The 24,339-nt window shown below is 47.9% G+C and overlaps 1 protein-coding gene and 1 long non-coding RNA gene across 3 annotated transcripts in view; both read right to left on the bottom strand.

The window, feature by feature from the left end:
* MDGA2 (MAM domain containing glycosylphosphatidylinositol anchor 2) overlaps positions 1 to 24,339 on the bottom strand; it is a 324,296-nt gene that overhangs the window by 255,177 nt on the left and 44,780 nt on the right. The gene's annotated exons all lie outside the window — the stretch shown is intronic.
* LOC308195391 lies at positions 1,895 to 22,253 on the bottom strand. The gene is made up of 2 exons (XR_013951454.1): positions 19,904 to 22,253; positions 1,895 to 4,590 (listed from the first exon to the last, which is right to left on the bottom strand). It is a non-coding gene; the product is annotated as an uncharacterized lncRNA (long non-coding RNA).

Genomic DNA, 24,339 nt, shown 5'->3' with positions numbered 1-24,339 from the left:
CCCTTTGCTTGTGGGGAAGATTTAACGACACCGTAACACCTGCACCATTTCGTGCCATCCCATTTGTTTGTAGAGCACATACCCTGGAAAGTTTTCTCTTAGCTTTAAAAAGAGGATTAGAGGATTTTTTTTTCCCCAGCAGGTCTCTGCACTAGTGGTTTGTTATCAAATCTGCATCTGGCTTAGCTCTAGAGTAAAAATAAAAACAAATATTTGACTTCAGAGGCAGACACCCCCCAGCCTCTGCTGGGGACACGTCAGGGCCTGACTGCTGCTCTGGCAGCAGCACTTGACAGACCAATTCGGGGCCCGACTTTTCAATACCTCCTGTCCAAGCGTAAGTGGTGGTGAATTATGTGTGTTTACTGCCTCCCCCAAGATGCTCACTGAAGCAGTTGCAAACGTACACTAAAGTTACAGGATACAGATGCCATTACAATTCAGTGCTTTATCAAGAAGCCGAGCAGCTCTGCACGTCAGGATAAGCCTTGTAAGAGGACTGGGCTACAGTTTCAGCTTAGTCCTCTTATTCATAAAATAACCAGCTCTTGAGATCCATCCTTCTAATATAACCAATTTGGGGGGGCTTGTATTTCAACTTCCATACCATTTCCGTTGCTCTCCTAACGCTGCTCCGTCCCACCAAGAACGTCAGCTGAAGCTGTCTCCAGTCTCTCCAAGGGGAAGGCGCACGGGGAACAACTGGCATCCAGATGATCTGCGGTCACATCAGACCTCCACGGCACAGGCAGCACGGCCCGAGCTCCACGGGGAGCGTGGTGCGTTTGTGCGAGGCGTGAAGGGCTCCAGTTTGTGCCAAAGCCTCACAACAGCAGGCTGTGGGTCACCTCTCCTCCACGGACTGACACGGGGACAGGCGTGCAACGAACGTCCTCAGCTGTCGGTTAGCCTTCTACGTTCTCGCTGAAGAAGTGCTCCGAGTTGCACAGACACCGCCACGCCACAAGTCATCCTTCTGCAGCCGCTGCTCTTCCACCTGCACGTACAGCAGCTGCAGGATGGACGCTGCAGGGCCCTCAGGAGGCAGCTCTGGCCAAGCTGGGTCTCCGATAACTTTTCCTGCATCCTTTCCAGACCAGGCTCCAACGCCACTTCTAAAGAACCTCAGGACCAGCTGCTGCTCCACCACAGCTCCATCTCTAAACAGGGAACTAGGGCGGCTTGTTTTGGGGCCTGATTTTAGACAGTTCTGACCCTGTACCCTCAAGTCAGACCTACTTTGACAGCCAGTACTGCACTCTGAAAAAAAAACTCGCTTTTTCCTGAAAAAATACAAGGTTGCACACTGATAGGAAGGAACTGAGAAGAGAAATAATTCAAGAATAAAGTGAACACTCAATTAACAGCTGTTTGGAAAGTCACCATACCACAGAGGCTGTCCCACATTTCAGGAAAGATTAATTATTTCACCCTAACCACAAGTAATTGTGCATTTCACACGTGTGCCTTTAAACATTCGGCCATTATTTTATTTTATGAAGTTCAGCCCTGACTTAAATTCACACGGACATATAAAAACCCAGCAGCACTACAGATGCTGAATAAAGCCAAAGGTAAATGAGAAAGATAACGTCATTAGACCTTACATAACCCTTTATTTATGGACTTTCTTTTAATTTTAGTGCACATAAAATGACAAAAAAATATCACTACCATAGCACAATTTGACATGGTGCTGGCACTGACACTGGTTTTTGCACAGTGCTGAGAAAGCTCCTGCAGAGCACCCTGGAAGAAGAATGGCCCCACTTCTCATTGAGAAGTAACATGGGGGGTGGTAGCCCTCAAGTTTCGTAGGAGACAAACAAGCAAGCACTCCTGGAGATGTCAAAAGTCATTTGGTCCTAGAAGCTCATAAAGACCTGTGATTTGAGTGGTTTTTTTTTTTTTTCTTTTTAACATGGAGAACTGGCATTTCTGAAAAAAGCCCCCAAAATTTACAGCCACAGAGAACAAATTTACCTTAGCACTGATCTACAGGATTATCTTTTGATAAGTCAAACCATCCTGATCCTATATGTATACGTACATATATATGTATATATGAACAAAATGAACAAATAAGCCCTGAAAGCAATAAAAGTCCTGCCCCGCCGGTGCCCAGATACAACCTGTGAGGAAGCAGGAGCCATTTCCTCAGGCTGGAAGCCGCCACTGTTTTACTGCCCCCCTGCTTCTCCCACCTCCAACCACAACTGCCGCAGGATGGTTTATTCCTGATCTGCATCTCAATCTTCCTCTGTCCACGTGCTTTGAGCTGCAGAAAGCTCACAGAGCCATGGGACCTGCCATCATCGCTGGAAACCCTTCTGACGCTGCCCTTTGCACATCAAGCCTGCCTTCTCCTGGAGCATTTCCAAGGGCAAGCCAGAGGAGCCATCTCCTAGACGCCGATGAGACTCCTCAAATGCTCAGTAACGCCCTGAGAATGCTTTGTGCAAAATTTGGGCAAAGATCTGCACTTCTGCAGGGCTCATAGAAAGAAATCCCAGGGAGCAAGAAAAAGCTTGAGAAAAACAGAAGTCTTGAAAAACAGCGGTTGAAAGAAAAGAAATGGAAAGATAAAGGGAAAGCATCAGATGATGCAGCATTAAGAATATATATGGAATATAAATCATTTATTCATGTGCACTTTGTTATTGCATCGTGATACAATATATATTGATGCAAAATCCACGCGTGCTTGCACAAACACATGAGTAGCTGCAGGCTCACGGTAAAATGCCAGTGTGGCTCTGGGTTTAGATTTAATACCAGTTCCTTGGTCAAGTCTACTTGCTGGATAGAAAACAATCTGTCCTGCTTCCAGCATTCGGCATTAAGGTAATCTTCTGATCTCGAGAGAGTGAAGTACCCAGCGTATTCCTGCTTCCATGCCAAAAGGCAGGAAGCAGCTTAATCTGCCAGCTAATCTTGCCAGGAGCAGTGCCCAGCCTGCAGGAGGTGCCAGGGCTCTGCATACGCAGCGAGTGCTCTAGGACAGCTCCGCTCTGCTGCAAGGTAGGGCTGGGGCGCTCAGACCGTCCTCGTATTTATCCAAGGCTGCATTTTCAAATGGAGCATTTCGCATTTTCAAAGTTTAGCAGTCTGCCTGCGTCACCTCTCAGAAGACAGACCACAACTTTTCAGCAATGCATTTTCAGCAGTAACTTCCTGCTTAGACATTTCATGTTTTTCCCCCAAAAAGCTACATGAGATTCTTTTTTTTGATACATTTCTGTATGAACAAGAGTACTTTACACAGCTACCTGAACATGAAACAAGACAGTACAATGAATGCTAACATGTTTGTGTTATGCTCCCCCATCCTCCTTACGGCTTGGCTTCTTCCACAACACCAGATAATTATTTTACTTTTTTTTTAATCACTGGGTACACTGAGGCCAACTGTTAGCATTGCTTCCAAATTTAAATGTCTTCAGAGCAGCCAGTTCTGCCAAGCAGGAAAACAGAGGATTTAGAGCTCGCAGCCCGAGTCAAACCAGCAAGCAGCAGCGAGCAGAGGCAGAGCTCCCTGAAAACCGAGGTGTGCTTCGGCTGCGCTTTGCTGAGGAAAGCAGGGAGGAGACAACGATGGAAGGAGATTGAACTAATGCAAAATTGAGTACAACGTTGCTGCTTGCTTCTCATAGATCTTAAAGGAGTGTTGTATCTGGCACAGACTGCCCGCTGCCTTTAATCGGGTTACAGCCCACCCTGAAGCCACGTGGCATTGTACCTGCGATTGCTTGGGAGGCTCACTGAAGGCCGCAGGAAGATGATAAAATATGTGGGACTTCAGGGCACGCTTTGAATCTGTGCTCGGACACAAGGAGCTGTAGCAAGGAGTTTTAACACCGCTGTGCCCTGAGCTGAAGGAAGGCTTTGGTCCTGCGCTCGGGGGAAAAGCCTCGATGCCAGCCCAGCTGTGCCTGCCTGCACGCCATCACCCCGGCACTCATTGTTGTAAATCGTGGGGAAAATGCAAAAGCTGCAGCTTAGCTCCTCATTCTGTTCCCATCCTATAAGGCAAACCAAATGATCAGCTACCCAAAAACAGTTTCACACTTTCCAAGGGGCTTGAATTCACACAACATTTTTTCTTGACGTATCATTTTGCTCGCTGGCACACAGTATATGTTTTCATCCACATTTAATTGTTTATTTCTGTCTTCTGATTTATTTTGTGCCACTAAAAAAATTGGATAAAGCCACCCGTTTTTTGTGTTCCTGCAGCCTTGGCAACCCACTTGGCAGAGATATATGCTTTGTTTCTTTATGCTGATATCTCCTTTGTGTCAGTTACTCCAACAGCGTCTCTCCGTGGGACACCTTCCAGCTTATAATGAAAGCGCTGCCCGGCTTGGGTGGCAGCACACGTACTGGGAGGGAAGAAGGCCAAGAAGGTAGAAGGAAATGAAGGAGACCACATGGCTCTTGTCCTTCCCTTTTCACCAAACTGGGGATAGACCCCTGGGTCACGGACTGGTTGAAGCTGGCAGCACGCCTGCAGACCACCTGGCCCAGCGCCCCTGCTCCAAAGCCGCCAGGTCTGAGGATGGAGCCTCTGCAACCTCCGTGCTACCTGCTCTGGGGGAACATGGGGGAGGTTTCTTCAGTTAGTAATGCTCTTCCCACACCCAGAATCTACATTCCCAACCTACAGGCTCGTGGCTCTTGCACGCTAGCTCAGCTACCTGCATTCACTTCACCTAACACAACTGGCCTTCTAGATCTACACACAAACATCGCTCAGCAAATCCCGGTTTCAATAAGAGGTCTGTGAAGCCTTGGAGAAAACCACAAAAACTTCCCCAACTGATGTTTTCCTGAGTAGAAAGGCTTTCTCAGAAAGTTCTCAGTGACAGAGCAACATAACCATCTCTGTTTGCCTGGAAACCTTCCTTTTGCTTTAGCCCATCATCCAAATACCATATGCCCAAGACGTTTTTCTCCTCTCATTTTGATTCTTAAAATTCACTTAGCCCACTTCTGTCACAAAAATGCATCCTGCCTCATGCAGCTCAGTTCAGATTCAATTTACACTTACGTTGAAATGCCACCCATACGTGGCTGAGAAATTTGGTCTGTACTTTGCTGTATTTCCCACCCTCAGTCCCTCGGATGACTAGCAAAGTAGCCTCAAACCAGGCAATTACATTGCTCTCACAAAGGGCACAATTTGTAGTCATTTGCTTCTTTAACAGCGTCTTCAGAAACAACTCGGCCATAGAAATGGGCAAGTAGACAGCAGCGAGACTGTCCTGGTGTGAGGGCAGGACTACGGCAGGGTGGAAGGTGAGAACTCCTCACTCGGGGGCTGCTCCAGCTGTTGCACACCTTCGTGTTTAAACCCCCTGGGAGATTTTCTGCTGTTAGTAGCCATTTCCAGCTGGGGTCCGTGCTGTGCAGCGATGTCCCACACAACATGCAGGAGGTACAGCTCTGAGTGCTGCGGGTCCGTGCTCCCCAAGGGGTCAGACTTTGGGAAGGAAACAGAGCGGGTACTCTGGAAGGGAAGACTGGTGGCCGGTGTGCTTCCCAGCCACGGAGAGCAGGGTGCTGGTGGATCTGCTCCAACACGAGTCATTTTGGGAGCTGCTGCTGGTTACAGGTTTAAGAGTACCTGAGAGTCTCCAGGGGACGTTGCAGTGCTCAGCCCAGGCACTTCGTTGCAATCTTACAACCAACCCGAACCCCACCAAGGGCTCTGAACCTGCAGAAGGACCAGACAGTGGCTGAGTGAGAAGTCATACCAGACAGATGAGAGGTGCAGAGCACACGCAGCTCCCACCGACTTCAGTTTGGGCTTCTTGGAAAACCCATTTCCTCATTTTCAGCCCCCTGTTATGGAAGAAACAAGGAGCACAGTGCAATGCTTGCATCTCCCCCGTCTGCGTGGAAGGCAGAATCATGCTGTGCAGCCAGGATACCTTCAGCTATATGGGGGCACTCGGGATTTGTCCTTAGCTTCAGACGTTTCATAGCTGCCACAGTTACCACCCCACGTGCACTCACTATAACCACAGTTACCACCCCGTGTTCACTCTCCATAACCCTTCATCTTCTCCAAAGAAACAAATTCTAAGCTCCAGCTCATCATTCGTATAACAGAAGCCATTTACAAACTTCTAAAAGGCCAAAATCTTTGCACCATCTTTTTGACGAACAGCCAAGACATGCCCCAGCACGTGGAGCTGCCTTCGTTCCTCCCTGTTCCAAGATGCCAGCAAACTCATGAGCATGCATGTGTGTCAAACCATTTTCTCTACACTCTTCCTAATACAGCCCTCTCAGCACTTCTCAAAGCAATACACAATAGACCACAGCCTTTTCTCTACAAGAGAAATCTCTGCAGACAGAAATGGGAACACCAAGGCTGCTGTTGACCTTTCAATTCATTTTATCTCCATTGGCAGACCAGAGAGTTGGTATTCTTTTAAGCAGAGCACCAATAACCAAAGCAGTAAAATGAGACCACCTCCCACAAGGCTTTATTAGCATGCCCCCAAACCTCCAGGCGACTTAAGCCAAAACAACCTCTACTGCAAATAAAGCAGGGGCCCCAGGAGTGCTTGGAACGATGCTGCCGAAGAGGAGCAGCAGCTGGGAAACTGCTGAAAGCAAAGGAACAGCACAGCAGGGAGCAATCGGGGTTTTAGGAGAACTATCTGCAATACCTCCTGGTTTGCTGATCGAACCCTGAGCTGGTGCTGGGGGGCTGCAGTCGAGGTGCCTGCCAGCGCACCGACCTGCTGCGTGCCCACGAGGTTTCCGCGCTGGGCAGGCACCGGCACCACTCCTCGTCGGAGGGGCTTCCTCGTGGATATCAGCAGATGCCAGGCTACAAAGCAGCAGGGTTACAGCTGCTTTCTGGTGCAGGAAAAAAAACAAAAAACAGGTGATTACAAGCCTGTTGCTAAGGCCAGCTAATGACACAGGAGGCAAAATACCCAATCTTTTTCTCAGCCTCTTCAGCCCCATCTCCTAACTTTAATATCCTACTCCCAGGGAAAGGAGAATGAGACTAATTTAGGGGCTAATTCAAGTAGAGGAACAGGCAGGGCTAGAGAAGGCTGTGTTAAAAGTACAAACAAAAGTAAATCTACCCTACAGCAGAGATTAAAGCTAATGCCAGAAGATGCTATTTTGAACATAATGGACTCTGAGCTGTGTATTAGCAATGGGTGACCAGGAGGTACAGATGTACCTCTCAGAGGTCAGGTTTTCATGACCTGACTTGCATGGGAGGCTCTAGAAACACAGTCTGACTTTGTATTTTCCTCTAGTAAGGTAAAACCTTTCCTCTCAGGAATAAGGCAGTTCTCATTAAAAATACCATACACATCCTCTTTCAATGTCCTGTTTGGTTCATTTCACAGCAGCGCAACTTCACAGTTTTCCAGATGAAGACTTGGGTAAAAGAACTGGAGTCACTGATCAATGGGAATCCAGACAAGTTTCCCAATGAAACACAAGCTAAGAGCACACAGGAGAGACAGAATTACTGTGAACACTCAAACCTACCAGCAGTACCCCAGCATCCCCTTCCTGGGGAATGGGAGAGCTGATGTGCAGTGCCTCTCAGGCTTGGCAGCTTCATATAGGACACAGTTTAGGGCCTTCTGAGCAGAAATGCTGGAGCTGGAAAGAGCAGAAGCCTAAACCCACACTGGGGCACACCAGATGCACAAGACAAGTTCCAGTGCAAGTACCTAAATACAAAGGCAATGGGAATAAAAGCTGTTTGGACCTCGCTCTCCTGGGCTCTACCTGTTAATGCTACAGATGTGTCCATACATAGCCCCTTCTGCACACAAACATCATACAAGTTCAGAGCTGTTTTTCACCTCCATGCTACCACCTTTTTTTTTTCCCCAGAGCCTGATTACAAGCCTCCTCCTTAATTGCAGTCTAACATCTTCCTGCTTTGTTTTATATTGATTTGCTCTCACGCAAGCGTTGCCCTCCAGCTGAAACGTCTACACCACCACTTCAGTGCCATTTCTGCTGCGAGCACTGGATCTCCTCTCGCCTTGCAATTTGCTGAGCTGAAGCAGCCAAGCTCAAGGAACAGAAAGGCTTAAAAAAAAAGCCCATCTCCTTGCCTTCCCAGTCATCTTTTTCTCCCACCACAAGCTCAGCTCCCTTTTGGCATTTAGCGATGGCAGATGTCAGCAGACAAGTGCCAGCAGGAGAGCAGATTTAGCGCAAGACCAGCTCCATCTCACCACAGGCGGCCCTACCTGTGGCTAAACCACGTGCGGTCCCCTCAAAGATTCTCAGTACAAGTGGGCGAGGTGCATGCAGGCTGCGATACAAGATAGAAGACCCCGTTAGGAATACTATCAGTAAGGAAAACCAGGCTCATAGGTAGTTAACCACAGGGCCTGGGACTTCGCCCAGCTACCCAAGAGGCAGAATTATGGCTAACCAGTATTACTGCAGGGAAAAGCACAGCTGGGAGGTTTGTGATTTAAGGCTGAAATAAGGCCACCAGAGACGCAGCGGGGCACAGCCAGCTTGCAGCCAGCCCCCTGCCTCGCAGCGTCCCAGCACACAGCCCCCATCCGTCACAACCTCGCTTCCGGGACACTGCCCGCAGGTGCGGGATAACGGGAGGTACGTGCGGTGAGCACGCCGTTTCCCACATTAGCAAACTTTAATGACAACTGATAAGCTATTCATTGAGCCTGTCCTTTCTCATGCTGTTCGGAGCTTCAGCACATTTCTACATTAGCGCACGCATTAGCTTGCTCCCCAGCAAGACGAGACCTAAATAAGCAGAGAAAGCTCTGACCCTGCTCTGAATAACAAATAGATGGTTTCATTACCCCCCTCCGGTATGTTTGCCATGCAAGACTATAGCTTTGTTCACTTTTCAGAGGACAAGGCTGTAAGTGACAGTGTCACCTCCAATCCTCCACAGCCCTCAGCCCTGAATGCCAAATCTTCCCGCAGCTTTAACTTCCCAGGCGTCACAACAGCCAGGTCTGGGTTGCAGCCCCTCAGCTCTGTGTCACTGAGCAGCTATTTTTCAAAAGACAAAAGCATGCTTTATGGAGGAACAGCACTGCAAGCTGGAGATTTCTGTCTCTAATAAAGAAATACCTTTCATTCCTGTAAGGAAGCTGCGGAGGGGGGCTCACACTGAGCATTGCTGCTCTGCTGCGCTGGTCTGTTGTTTTCTCCGAAGTAGTATCTAATTGAGAGAGGAGCAAAGGAAGGGCACCACTATTTTTACTGAGGAAAAAGCACATTCAGAGATTTTGCGGGCATCTGTGCAATTGTGCTGCGACTGGGGCTGCAGAACAGAAACTTTCATTGAAAAAAAGTGATTGCGGAAACAGTTTTGCTACACAAATCAAGGCACAATTTTGCTTTTCCCCACGTGCAGCCTTGCAGCCGAACGCTGACGGATGCGAGGAGGGACTCGCACCACGTCACCCAGCTCCTGGGGTTACTGCTGAAGGCGTTACCTTGAGAAGGATGGGTCCCGTTCCTACACCCCCTGCAGTGCCAGTCCCTCCCCATGGTCCCCGTGCCCTGCCCACCTTGCTGCTTCAAGGAACACAAGCCATGGAGAACGGAGGCAGAGCTGGCAGCACCCTGAGCCTGTTTTCCAGGGCATCTCAGCTGTTCTTTAGATCCCCCAGCATATAACGCCTCTGCTAACGCAGCCTGAGGGTGGTTTAGGTCACGTTTTAATTACTTCTCTTCTTTCCGAGAGCTGTGTCACTGCAGCGAATGACAGACAAGCATCTGACAGCGATCCTGTTGTTGTGGGGCTAGCAGAGCCTGCAGACAGCCGCCCCGCAGCTGCCGACATGTGTTGCATGACCTCGGCCATCCCTCAGGTCTCAGGCAGGAATTCACATTCAGCTGCACTTCCACACAGTCATCTCCTAAATAAACAGCACCTGTCATTACTTTAAGAATTCACCATTTCTTCTTCCCTAGCAGGGGCTTGTTCATCACCCGGCCTTCCCCTCGACCCCAAACTCCGCCGCATACTCACAGGTCACATCTCAGCACCATTGCTGGGAACGGGGCTGCCCTGAGGCCCCGAGGGGCGCCCTGAAAACCCTGACAGCCCTGGGCTGAGGTCCTTCCACCAGTCTCCTATTCTGGACATCGGTCACAACCCTGGAAGCTTGCTCACAAGGCAGGGCACGGGTGGAGGAGACTGCCGGGGGCTTACCCGAGCCGAGGGCTGCAGCTCGCTGGGCTCTCCCCAGTCCTCCCAGCTTCACACACACCTGGGATCACCCAGGAGTCTGCACCTGACCTACTTCAGTGGCTGGTTCACATTGATTTCTTTCCCTTCAGGATGCCAGCTATTCTTCTGCTTTTTTCTTCCAAAACACATTTTTGTAGTTTGAAATAAATATAAATATGAAAAACAGGCATGCCGCTAATTATGGAAGCTCTCCTACTGGGCTAAGTGCAAACGATCAAGTTTCTTGTGAAATATAGACTAGAACACTACCAGAAAGATATTCCCAAGTGTTTTCTACCATCACATCTCCCATTCCCCACACATTAGCTAACACTGTACCCTTGTGACAGGCAGCCTCCGGCGCGCAGTTTGAGAAGAGATTCCTGAGCTCTTGCTAAAACAGCCTGGCATTCACCAGCTACTCGGATGCACGAGCGCTCAGAGAAACCAAACTGGTTTGGGTTCATCTGGCAGAGGACCAAGTAACCCACCGGCTAGAGGTCAGAAGTCTCCCCAAAGCCACTGGGTGCAGTGCCCAGGGTGGCACGGCTCCAGCTGCAGCACGGTGAGGATCGCTCGTCCCCTCCATTAACAACAGCAGTGGAGGATGTAACAACAGCGTCTGTACTGTAACGGGTGTTATATACACACACACACTGTAAATACATATAGTTTCCTTAAACTGAAAACTAACTTCTAGCAAAATGGCCCACAAGCATTTTGCAATAAAATACAGAGAAACTGGAAGAACTATTGCATGCGTTTCTCTGAGACTTAACCAAATTAGCTACTGCTAGCCTGAGTACATCCCATTCCTGCACAAGCACACAGATTTCAAGCATTTGTTTAAACTTGCATCACTGCCGTGTTTTACAGCCTGAAATTCCCCTTCCCCACAGAGCAGAAGACTTCAGCCCAACACAGCTCTTCACTGCTGAGCAAAGCGTGGTACCAGGCAGCCCCCCTATAACCCTTACCGAGCCTCGGAGTAAATGCACGCTAACTTCTCTTTAAGCAGTACTCTCCAAGACTCTTGGGAAACGCATCTTTCAGGAATTCATAACCCACGGTCAATAAAAATTGCCAGTTTGCCTGGAGAATTGCCTGAAGGTACGCACTCGGCCTCTGCACTAGGAGAAGCGGCGTTCCAGGACATGTGCACCTACGATGATGACTCCACACTCAATGGCAATTATTCAAGGAGAGTTTGTTCTCTTCAGTTGATTGCTTTACAAGGGAAAAATATCTCAGACTGGTTTTCCAGCTTTGGCCCAAATCCCAATGCTACAAAGCCCGCCAACATATTGCTCCTGTAGGCAGCTGCATTTGTTTAAAGAAAATAAAAGTAAAAACTTGTGGAGTGGAAGCACCTTCCTGACTCATGCTGCTCTAGATAACACTGGATGAGAGCCTTTATCAGATATTCCAGCTGCAATAGAAGGGTTTTGGCTAAACCCCTGTGTCTGCAGCAAGCAGTGAAACAGGTTGGTGTGCTATCACGAAGGAAGATTTGGCTTAATTAAAGCTGAAAAGGAGGTCAATCACATTGATTTTTGGAGAAGTGTTTCCTTTAAAGATATGATTGCACCTTTCTATTAACAAAGCTTATCCCAGAAGTTTTATACCTCCTTCAAACAAATTAAATTGTAGGTCGCCCTGCTGAGCATGTCTGGAATCTACACACCTGCATTTAACTGCTTCCCTGTAAACGTAACAGCAAGCAGGCATCACGGCTGGGCAGGGAAGGAAGCTGAAAGATTTCACGCTCTGGGAGAGAAAAACACAGTGCTCAACCAGGTACACAGGTAATTCAGTGGTGGGCACTGCTATAAAGCCACAGAGGCGCAGAGATAAAGGTAAAAGCATGCACGTTCAACAGGAGTGGAGGGAAGAGTAGAAACACTGATTACGTTGGGTTTTCTTTTTGGGGAGGGGAAGATTGTCTTCTTTCCAGATTTATTCTCTCATTATTTGCTATGGGTGACATTCAGCCCAAGGCAACAAGGTGCAGGAGCACAGAGTCTGCTCCATGCTCAAAGGCAGCAGCGCACCTGATCCTGCCCTAACTTTACCAAAACATTTCTCAGATCATCAATTACGATTTCATTTCAACAGAGAAAGCCATGCAGATGAAAAACGAGAAAGCACAACAACAACAGGAGAAAGGGGAGAGGAGGAACAAACAGATTTGTAATGGTCTTCCAGAGACGGAAATCGCAGAACGAGCAGCCTTGCAGGTAAGCAGCAGCTATATTGCAGTTTTCATGGTGTTTAAAGTGCGGGAGCATTAGCTAATGGGCTGCTATGTAATTATTCTTAGGTGCAGGTACTTGAAGTCTTGGTAGAAACAATAATTAAAAGGAAAGTAGAGAAGTTAGAGAAGTATCTGGAATGTGTAATTAAACAAATCTGAGATAGGCGGAGTGCGGGCACTGGGCTCGTGGTTTCTGTTACCCCATGCAGAAAGCCCACAGCCTCTCTATTGCTTTACTTCTGGGTCGTATGGCTCATCGGGCCTCTAAGACACCGACCATTATCACCTCTTCATCCAGCATCTAGCACAGAGCAGCCCTAATCCTCCATCAGGAACACAACCAGAACAGAAACGTACAATAAGAAGTGCTGGAGCTGACAAAACAAGGCCTGCGAGAAGGCAGCCAACACATGGGCTACAGCAATCCCAGAAGCTTCCAAGAAGCACCTGGCACGTTACTGTTCCCATTGTGTCCGCCCCTCAACCTGGCCCTTTGGCATTCAGTTGCACAGTATTTGGATGGAGAAATCATCTGAGTGGGGGGCAGCACGGCCCAAGCAGCTCAGGGATGTCTCCAGCTCAACCACAAGCAGGCATCTTTCGTAAGGAGCTGCCCCATAGGAGCCCATCCATCAGGGTTTACCTCCTCTGGGCTTGGCAGGGCCTTGTTGAACAGTAACATGGTTTATTTTGTAATGCTGGAATGCTATCCCAAGGCTCGTTTACTCAGACGGAGTTCATACCTGGGCTTTGGCCATCCTTTTCTCAGATTCACCCCAAAGAAGTGAACAAAAATAACAGGATCCATTTGAAGAAAAGAGTTCTTATTCCAAACTGAGCATTACGCAAGAGCTGGCTTCTCCTGGTTGCTGTGGACAACTATCACAGTAACCTCCCATTACATGCCCACGTGCTGCTCTTCCACAAGCACTCATTCAGGGAATGAGAACTTCTCACCCATTTCTCCATGTTGCCTTCACACACCTGTGCCCTAGCTGGTATTTCCTCTCCACGCTCCTATTTTCCACAACAGAGGTATTCATATCCCTGATATGTTTTTTATAATATCCCTGATATTATTTGTAAGAACATCTCACTGCGATAGATTAAAGCTGGAATTTTAAAGGCACATAAAGGCGCAGACACTTACCTAGATGTATCCAAGTAACTAATTTTCCTTCAAAAATCAATAAAGATTAGACAACCAAGTGCTTCTGAACAAATCCCATCTGTGCCGATGTGCATCTCCTTTGGGCCCAAATCCAAGACGAACGTCATGTTTTTGCAGTACCTGGCTCACAGATAGCCAGGAACCTTGCTCCAAATGCCCGTGCCTTATCGGCTCATCCTCCAAACACCTCCCAGCTTCTTCTCAGGTCCTACCACCCTACCCTTCATCCTCAATGGGCTCACCATGACTCTTCCAACACTTGTTCTCTCTAGATTTGAATTGGAAAAATCTCTCATAAGTCTCCCCTGATCACACTGAGATTTTCAGATGCTTGTAACTTGGTCAAATACAAGCATCTTTTACAAGAAAAGCATATTCCTCATGCGCCTCCATTAAGTACCACGGCACTGCTCTGAAGCCTGGAGGTACGAGAGCTGTCTCAGGAAAATGGCTGTAAGAATATCTTTTAAGATGAACAAAATGACATCATTTTCCTTGCTCTCATTTTGTCAAATGACCGAAACATATTAGCTGAAATATTACTGAAAACTTGAGTCCTTGGAGGACTCTCTAAAGGGAAAATTGAAGCCTGAAGAGTTGAAAATGTCACTCAGTTACATGCTATCAAAACTCAGATGTTGTAATGGGATGTATCAGGCAAACTCAACCACCTGGGCCATTATAAAGCAGTCGAGCAATTGGTCTGGAGATGACTTCTCCAGCACACACTCTGCATCAGTTCAGTGCTGTTTCAGAGGAACCGCTCTGGCCTAGCCCAGCTGGGGAGCTGGGTGCAGAGATCCCAGCTGGATCACCGTGTAACACCATTTCGTTCACCTGGGCAGCATCCCTATTAAATGCAAGCTACCATTTTTTCAAATGCTCGTGAATAAAGATGAGCTGTAAGGTCATCTGGGTGTTTTTTTGTACCCATCTGCCATACAAGTAGTCACTGCATGCCAGAATCGACTTCAACCTTCAGATAATTCCTTCCTGAAAGCCCCCATATCTGAGTCGTAACAGTACCACAGCATATTAACCATTCACCAGACTTCTATCAGCCCTGTGAAGCCTGCATCACGCATCTCACCCTTGTATCTTGAAGCCCCCTCAGGTGGATGCCAACCGCACTCACGCAAACCTCATTACGGTCCTTTACACCACACCCAATACAAGTATCAGCTTCCATGCTGAGCTGTCTCCAGCTGGCATGGAGTCCATCAGTGGGGCAGACAAAATAATAGCCTTTTTTTTTTTAACCAAAATTTTTTAACCCTACTTTCTGGAGGCACAGGGGAATACGACATTCCTCAGAGGTTCCCAGCAGGTGAAGACAGAGCTGCTATTTCTCCATTCTTGGGCATTTTGTTGCTTTTGCAAGAGCACGAGGAATGCCCTCCCCTCAGAGCATCCCCTGCTCTAGGCGCCTGCACGCAAAGCCTGGGCTGTCTGCATCAGTGCGGGCAGAGACCTCTTATGGATCTAGAGCACTCGTGCACACTTAATTTAAGGGTTTAAACAATACAGAAAGCAACTCTAGACTTGGACACAAAAAGTTGTCACAAAACATTACCTAAAATACACATTCTGTGCTTTTTTAACCAGCAATGACAGAAGCCTTCCAGAATCTGGGCTACCAAAGGGACGCTGCAAGGAGAGCTTCAGCAGCACTGGAAACTGCCTGGGCACTGCGAATGCCTTGCTCTTCCCATGGACCAGAGAGAAATTTATCTGAATACATATCAGAGGACACTTCGCACCTTGATCTCCTCAACTGTTTGAGCAGAAAAGTGACTTGACTTTCAGATAAATCCATCTCACCAAGAAGCGTCAGGTTACTGTTCTTCTCAAAGCCCTCGCAGCACTTACGCCCCTTTTCCAGGCAGATATGCCCACTCCATAACGCCAACAAAATCTTTCTAGATGACTAATTTTCAAGTTGAATTGTCTTGATAAATAGACTGACTCACTGCAGAATTTAACTATGCATTAGGTCCTATTAGTGAATTAGGCCTTTTTGTTTTGCTCCAGAGTGCTGTCAAGAGCTGTAACAGCTTTCCTGATTAATGAAGAGGGGAGAAAAGTTATTTCAAAGACAAGGGCAGACGAGAATTTTTTTTTGTAACTTTAGAAAGATAGAGTATTAAATCAGTAAAAGCATCAGAAGATGCCGCAGGCTCTGGCATCAGCCTGATCCACGCTGCAGATGCAGGACCGAGGGGGGCGAGACACCTCCGCTACTTGCTCTCAGTCCCCGAGCTTTGATCCAAATTATGTGAGCTCTGTCACAGGATCCCTGGTGGTTTCTGACAGATGATTTCTGCCTCCTCTTGCCCCCAAGCCTGCTCATACGTACCACAGGATGTTTCACAATGAAGCTAGCCATTTTGTGAAACAACAGAAAACAGTGTTACGTGAACAACACAGGCCTGGTTTTCTTGGAGCTACTGGCTCCCAAGGACACACAAACAAGCTTTTACTGCACCTCTGCTCTGTACGAGCAGGCAGTCACTTGTCCTACCTGCTTGCAAACCCACAGCATAATGCCTACCACTTCATGGAAACAGCATTTCTTTTTTCTTTCCACCGGACACCATTAAGAGGTGCCAGCGAATTTCAGAGATGGCACAAAATGGCAAGTCTCACAATCCGAACGCAGCATCGATCCTCAGGGCTCTCTGTATTGAGGGAACTTCATCAGCTACATCAACGGCTTCTTCACCCTGGTTTTTAATGTTTCCTCGATTGATTCAATGCCAGTTCAATGAAGGTTACGTTGTCTAGGGCATTTCTTTGAGAAAGGAAGGGATTTTGAACTTCTCTTCAAACAAACCTCAGAACATGACCGTATCAGTGGCTTATTTCCCCAGGCCCCCATCTCTCCTTGGCAGCACGCCTGAGGAGGAAGGGATGGAACCTGAAATCAGGAGACATGACCAAAGGCAACCCATCTCCTTGGGAGCTCCTGCACGGGCCTGAGCCCAGGCTCCAAAGGACTAAATCCATCCTGAACAGGGGGGCGCCCCACACCAAGAGAAAAGGATGGAGTCTCTTCTCCTATTTCAAAAATGTGCAGACAGAAGTAATGGAAAAGGAAAAAAAGGACAAAAAGGAAGGAAAAAAAGGCAGCATGGTAGTCTGAAGGCTACAAGCCTCTCCTCTCTTAGGATTAGCTTTGCACCAGCTGCTCACATTTAAAATGGGGTTGGCGAGATCTTGCCACGGTCACTGCTCCTCACAGCAGATCGGCGGTGGTGGATCAGCCTACGGCATACAGCAGCAACACCGACTGCTTGGTCCAACACCAAAACCCTTCAGAGGTTTCACATGCAGGTCCCACACGACACGTGGGCAGTCCTGAGGCTTCTGGGACACCTGAAACCCACTGGGGTATCTTTCCAGAGCCCATGGCTGAGGTGGTTGGGCAGCACCTCTGGAAGTCCCAGCATAAATTTATCTACACCCAGTCTGGTCAACTTGTGCATGTGCCGATGCTGCCTTTTTACCTAGACTGCGCTTTTTCCCACTCCGTATTGACACACTGATATATTTATAGACATCAGACGGACCCTTCCGTGCCTAATGGTCCCAGGCTCTAATTCAGGAACTCCTCATCTCTCACTATACAAGTCCTAGTCTAAAGGTACACGCACAGAATCAAAGCCCTTAATAATGGTCTCCTGCAGATCTGTCTTAAAACAAAATCCACCAGAAAGTCTAAAAGCGTGTGTGTGTTCCCCTTCCTTTGCTTCAGGAAAAATGGCATCTGTTTTTCCCCTGTACATACTGCTGCCTATCCACACACTCCCTGTTTTATGTTAAATATAACCTGGGTCTTTTCATTCATGTTTGAAGTGCCAGGCACAGCTCTGGTCTTACATAAATAATAAACTGTGTGACACCAGATAAGGCAGTTTAAGAAACGCAGCTGACAGATTTTTCTCCCTTGACGTTTTTGTTATGAATTTCTTTGCCTTTGTCATATGACTTAATAGCATCGCAAGACTACATAACTATAATTATTCTTTAGCTTCCATTAAGATATAAACCTGCTGTTTCACCAGAATAACGCTGAAGGGAAGGGGAGGAGAGGCAGGAATGAGTGGTGTCTTGTAGGTGGCTGTAACAGCAAGCAAACAAATAGGAACAATAAAGAGTCAAAAGAAATTCAGTCTCTTAATCCTGCAATAGGGAGGTACGTGATAAACAGAAGAGAAAAGAGAAGACCAACAGGATGCTGTTATGCCCTGAGGACGTGATTATAGACAGGCGACGTAGGACCTCCCAGTCCCAAAACTTTCAGGCCCTTAACGAAGTGACTGCACGTCTGGTTCCACCTCCACCACGGCTCCCCAGGGAGAACTGTCCGGCTTCTGCAAACCAGGCCTGACCTAGATCAAAAATTAAGCGCACTTAGATTGCTCATTCTGAACGCTAGTAAAAACCTCCCTCGCAACAACTAATTCATTATAGATCCCAGACTGACCAGCAATCCTCTGACCAGACAGAATTATTGCCACCAGCACTTCTCAGTTGTCTGGTAACGTGCCTAAGCCAGAAGTAGCTATGTCAGTACAGTCTTAGGCACTTATCCACGTAATATTAATTTATTATGTTTTACGTGGAACAAAGTTGAATCCACACAACCAAGATTCATTAGCAGAACGGGGGCTCCACCAGCACAGAGCAGAGAAGTTCGGTTGTGACAAACAGGCCTGCAGTGCTCAGCTTGGAGGGATGCAGGGAAACAGTCCATCAGCAGCGTGGGGAAGGTCAGTCATTAAGACTGAATAAATTGAACCCAAAGCAATGTGCAGCTGGAAGGTGCTGAAGGGAAAATGCTTCAGAAAATGCCTCAGGAGACCACGTATTTTCGGTGTATATTATGTGGAATTATTTCCATGCACCTGTCAGCCCACTAGTTTAAGTGAAATTATTCCTGATTTACTTCAAGACTGAAAAGCGGTCTTTCTGCTTTCAGAATTTGACATGAAACTGCATATTTTGACCTAATTTTCACAGCTCCAGTTTTAAGATTCCCATTTGCCAACTTTTGAGTGGACCAAAATCATTTTGATTGTTATACCACTACTCTGACAAAAAAAAGGATTTAAGGGAGCTAATAATGATCCATAAGCACCACAAAGCCATCAAAAAAGTATCCTTTGCAGAGACTGGCTGGAAAGTTTCCCAGCCTCCCACAAGGAACACTGCTACTACTGTCAGTACAACTCGAGATGCTCCATCATAAGGCAAACACGGATCTTGTGACTTCTGACAAATGCACAGAACGGTTGAGGTTGGAAGGGACCCTCTGGACATCTCCTGGCCCAGTCCTGCTCAAGCAGGGCCACCCAGAGCAGGTTTTCCAGGACTGTGTCCGGGCAGTTTTGGAAGACCTCCAAGGAAGGAGGAGACTGCACAGCCTGAGCAATCTCTCAAAAAACCCTCCCTGTACATTTTGATCGCTACCCACTTAGCAAAGTGGTTCTTCCATCATTTATGAGCAAGCCTTTTACCAGCTTCACTTCCTTAATGTCAAGGACCAAAACCCCTTGACAGTGCAACTTTATCTTTGCCTTGAAGGACGAGTGACTTTGACCCCATGTTTGTTTAGCAGTGCTGACAAGCCAGTTGTCTCCAATTAGCAAGGTGCAGAGTAGCCAATCAATAAATCAAGCACCAACTGATAACGCACCTTCCAAGTTCTCAAGTATCCAACTACACGCCGAGTTGTCTCTATCAGCATAGTGAAACTACGTGCTCCCTGTAGCCTGAGATTACTGTCAAGGCTTTACCCCTTCACACCTGGACACGCGCTTAATTGGAGATAGTGGAAATCTTACTGGCAAACGCTCAAGGGAGATCCGTGTCCCGCTAAAGAGAAGGAACAATTATTTTAACATGAGCAACATAAAGGAAAAATAAGATATGGCCGCACCTGGCCCCTTCCCTTTACCCGAGCAGCACCCACAGCCTCCATAGGACAGAGGTGCCACTCCTCACCATGCTAACTGGGGTTTCCCCACAGTTGAGTATCTGCATTTCTGATGCCGTAAGTATGGCCCAAAGGGGCCGATACACAGCTCTGTATTGAGATCCCAACTATTTCCTCTTTAGACTTAATTTTAATCCCCCATGTCCTGCCGGTTCTGAATCCCTTTAAAAGTCTTTGTGCTTGTCAGAAAGAAGCAGCTCACATTTTCCTTCTGACATTTATAAACCTTTTCCTAACAGAACTATTATCAAGTGAACTTACAGATCGGGGAGAAAGCAGTCCCTTCCACAGGTCAGGGAGATGTTTCCTGGTTTGCTTCTGTAATTTGTGTGATCCCAAGAGACCCGAATCAGCTGCAATCATGGATTAGGTCACTAAGTATGAAACAGCGGTGTTAGCATCAACCCTGGCTTTTCATCATCTTTTACAGGTATAACCTCTGTCTCCTACAGGGCCAGGCTCAATTATTCTCTGCAAAAAGGGAAATAATTTGTCTGTACCCTTTTTTTTCTGCTGCTGCTTCTTATAGCTCCATCTACATCTCCATGGGTTGCTTGCTTCTTTCCTTTGATGCCAAGACATATCAGATAATGTTAACTGTTCTGAGGTGAAGTAGGGGTTGGCTGCACAGGAGCGCTTTGTATCTGTTTGTCTGTATCTAGATACCGTCTGTGGTTTTCAGGGATAGAAAAAAGGACTCATGGGTAGAGTTCAATATTATGTCCTTATGCTGCTGGGTTTTCCTGGACCCATTAAAATTTGTTGCTCTGCAGTGCAAATTGCTCATTCCTTTAAGATCTTAGTATCACTTTCTAAAAGCTGTTATCTGTTTACCTAGCATTACCTGCAATGAAGCTGTTAACAAATGTTCCTTCAATTTTTTCCATTTTTTCCTCCTAGCACATATTGGATGCTTTATTATTTCCTTTATTTATTTATTTAAAGCTTGGATGTACTTCTTATACTCCCATATTTTCAGAATAAATTGACTCCTAAGTCTGAGAGCTGCATATTATATTGAGGGATTCGCAGACATCTTTTGCCAAAATTGTTTTCATTTAAATTTCATTGCAATCTCATTTATCTTCCACTGAAGATTTCCTATTTTCTGGCTTATCACCTTGAGCATCTGAAGATATAATGCCAACGAGCAGCGTGCCAAGACAACTTCAGCCCTCTGGGATAACCCAGTTCTTAGGAGCCAGAGCGTGATCAGCTGTGCCTCCAGTGACCTTCTAGTTTGACAGGTCTCGTCTCAACATCCTCAGAGGAAGCTACAAAACTGTCACCTTTGATCAAGCTCCTCGAATTCCTCATGTACCTGAGCAGACCACAAGAATTTGGTACGTTTCTAAGGGAGAGCAGCATTCTTTTATAACGTGCTGCCGTGTCTAGGTGGAAGCCCAGGGGATGCTAAGCCAGCAGCTCACCAGGGAACGAGACCTCTGCTCTGGTACGTCTTTGAGATGTGCAGCTTCTTCTAGCAGAGCTGCAAGGCCAGCAGTGACCTGATCCAATTCCTGCTGAAGTGAACACTGCCGGACAGATGGACTGCCACGGCTTATTGAAATTTCCATCTGGTTGCAAACAAGTCCACCCTCTGATTTTCACAATTGTGTTTCTTTTTTAGTAGTGCCCTCTGCCGACACATCTGTCAGCAAGAGCTTCACCCACATGTCACTTCCACGGGCTCTTCTGACCCCATCTGCACAGCTCCTCAACCCGTTTCTCCAGACCACAGCTTTTCTCCTATCAACAGCTTCTACCCAGGTGCTGCCTGCCCCTAGACAGTTGTTTCTGCACTCATCACCAACATATCGGACCAATTTACCCCAAGAATGAGGAATGATGGGTGCCCAGGAATGAAGTTAGAACACAGCGAGGAGTAGTGAGTTAACCAGGAAAAAAAACATACCCCTTTAGTCAAAACCATCTTCCTACGTAGGGACCATGAGGGTTAGTTCCACTGATCTATTGCTCACCCACCAAAGGATGGAGTGCATGGGAGCAGCTCTGAGATCCTGGTGGCACATAAATAGCTCCTACGTGGTTCATTGATTTGCTACGGATGTTCCTCATCACTTCACCTGCAGCTGTGAGCAAACCCCGGCTGGCGAGCCGAGCTGCCAAGCAGACCGTCCCATCAAGGGATGGGAAGTCCCAGGACAAGCCGGTGCCCTGACACACCATCAGGATCCTGTGCTTCAAGAAGTTACCGAGCCCTGATGCTGAGCCACATTCACACTGCCCTCAGTGCTCGCTGTGACCTCGCTTAACCATTGCCCTTTGGGGCCAGGCAAGCACATGTGCTGCAGAACGGGGTCAGGCAATGGGGCCGTGGCACATCTGAGCCAGACCCAGCCACAGAAACCCCAACCTGCAGCCCCTGGGGAAGGTGAGACGTCCCCATACACAGGGACGGTGGTGCAGGATAGGATGCAGAACGCTCCAAAATCCCCTTCAGAGCACACAGACAAGGAGAGGTTTCCCTTCCCTCTTCCCATCCTCTCTCAACCCCCTGCCTCCCCATCCGAGCAGCCCTTTCTGCCCTTGCCTGCCCTCCATCTCGCTGAGCAGAGTTAATTTCGGCACTCAGACTGCCTCTCCTTTGTACTCACCAGCAGCACTGTCCTCGTGCAGCACGTATTCATGCCAGGCGCAACCAAAGGTCTTCAACCGGGGACTGTGCGCAAAACGAAAGATCACGCTCTTTAAATCGCGCTGCGTGATGCAAACAAATGGAAGAGGCGGCGAGCGAACACGCGGCCCCAGCTCCTGCAGCAGCACAGGCTGGCTGGGGCATTTCTCCCAACGATTCCACCTCCCACAGGGATGCCACAGCTGATGGAGAACCAGCCCCTTCTGCGGCTCCCATCAGAAACCGCTGGATCCAAAACCGCCACGATTAGCCGGGGATCCGAGCGGTCCCCCACGTGCAGCAAGCAGCGCTCCCCTTCCCTGCGTTTTAAAATACCCGTAACTCCAGGGAGCGGTGCTGCTGGGCCTCCAGGGAGATCCGCATACCAAGCGAGACCGCATCCTCTGTGCGGCACAGCTGGAGAAACCCGAGCAGGTCTTGCTTTAAATGGATGCGCGGTACAATTCCACTACGTAGTCAGACGTTTCTTTGTCACAGAAACACCAAAGCTTTTTAATCAAAAGGAGTACCAGCTTCAGGCCAGCCTCTCAGCATTCCGTCCTCGCTCCAGGGGAGAGGAATCCATGGCACCACCTACTGAAAGCCACATGCCCCTGTGAACGTTTAACGCCACGGTGGCTCCTGACCTGTTTTACATCTCCCTCACCCCGACACACCATTGCTGATCTCACAAAAAGCGTTGTTGCTTCATACAAGCGCCATGCTATCGATTTACTGATGTTTCAGGGATTTATTGCGAGAAGTGAGAACAAGAATTGCTCTTTGTGCAGAAAATAATTTGCTTTGCAATCCACAGTATTTGAGGTTTCTGCATCATTATTTAGGGTACCGGTATTTTTTTTTTTTGATCTCATGAGTGAGCTCCCTTGTTCTTTTTGGATTTTGTCTCAAGTTTAAATTGCAATTGTTTTGTTTTTCTTTATGAGGAGCCAAGTTTGCTATTCCTCACATACAAGCACGTCTCACAGATATCCATTAGAAGCCACGTGCCCGGCCCAAGCACGATGCCATACACGTAATCAAAGCTAGCACAGCACGAGGAGGATGCTGTTATTCTAAGTGACGGGGTAAGCAGGGAGAAAAGTTTTATTCCGCTTATGGCTAAGAAAGCCAAGTTGAAGAATGTTCCATGCAGGACAGAAAAGAGGACACTGGAAGGAGGAAAAAACAGTTTGTGTTCCTCTTCAACAGGACACGCAAAACGAAGAGGAAGAGCTGCAAGCAGCAGGGAGAGAAGTAGCAAGAGAAGTGCAATTGCAGGATCTGCCCTGCCCTGCCGCAGAGCAGCCCCAGCAGGATGAGACCAGGCACAGTGAATGCAGCAATTATGGGATGCAGGGGTGGGAGCAGCCCCCAGCCCCTGGCCCAGCTCCAGGCCAGCAGCAGCAGCACAAGAAAGCTGGGGTTTGTTCCACCAGAGAGAACAAGAGCTGGGATTGGGATTACTCAGACATCTGAATGCTCATTATGCTCATTAGCATGGGGTGCGAGGGGAGTTTTCCAGCCTCTCATTCTGCAGAGAGGCAGCAGCCGCAGCAAGCCCCGCTCCTGCCCCACATCAGGACCTGGGCAGTGCTGGGAGCTGCTGCTCAGCCCCACCACTGGGGAGGAGATCAAGACATCTGCTCAGATGGCAGAGGGCATCTTTAATTAACAGCCACATCTCCAATGGCAAAGCAGAGAGCAAACAGGCCAGACAAATCAGTACAGTCCTGCTGCCAGGTCCACGCAGACAGAGACCTGCAACAGGCTTGCAAATTCCTTTGGAGGAGGGAACTGGAACCCCAAAATAACATACACAAGAAGCTTAAATAAGCCTTGCAATCAGAGCAGAACCAGGGAAAAATGCAGCAATGTGAATCCTTGGTGGTGTGCTCTGCAAAACCCTCCAGGCCCAAGGAAGCAGGCAGCCAAGCGCAGGTTGCACCACGGTGAGGCCTCAAAGCAGGGCAGCAGCAGGAACAGGCCAAGTGAAGACCTCAGCACCGCTCGGTAACAGCAGCATGCTCCTCTTCAGTGGGTAAATCACATCGCTGCC

Source organism: Anser brachyrhynchus (genome assembly GCF_964034855.1).
Source record: "Anser brachyrhynchus genome assembly, chromosome: 5".
Lineage (NCBI taxonomy): Eukaryota > Metazoa > Chordata > Aves > Anseriformes > Anatidae > Anser > Anser brachyrhynchus.
The sequence above is the reverse complement of the archived record's forward strand: the minus strand, read 5'-3'. Positions and strand labels throughout refer to the sequence as shown.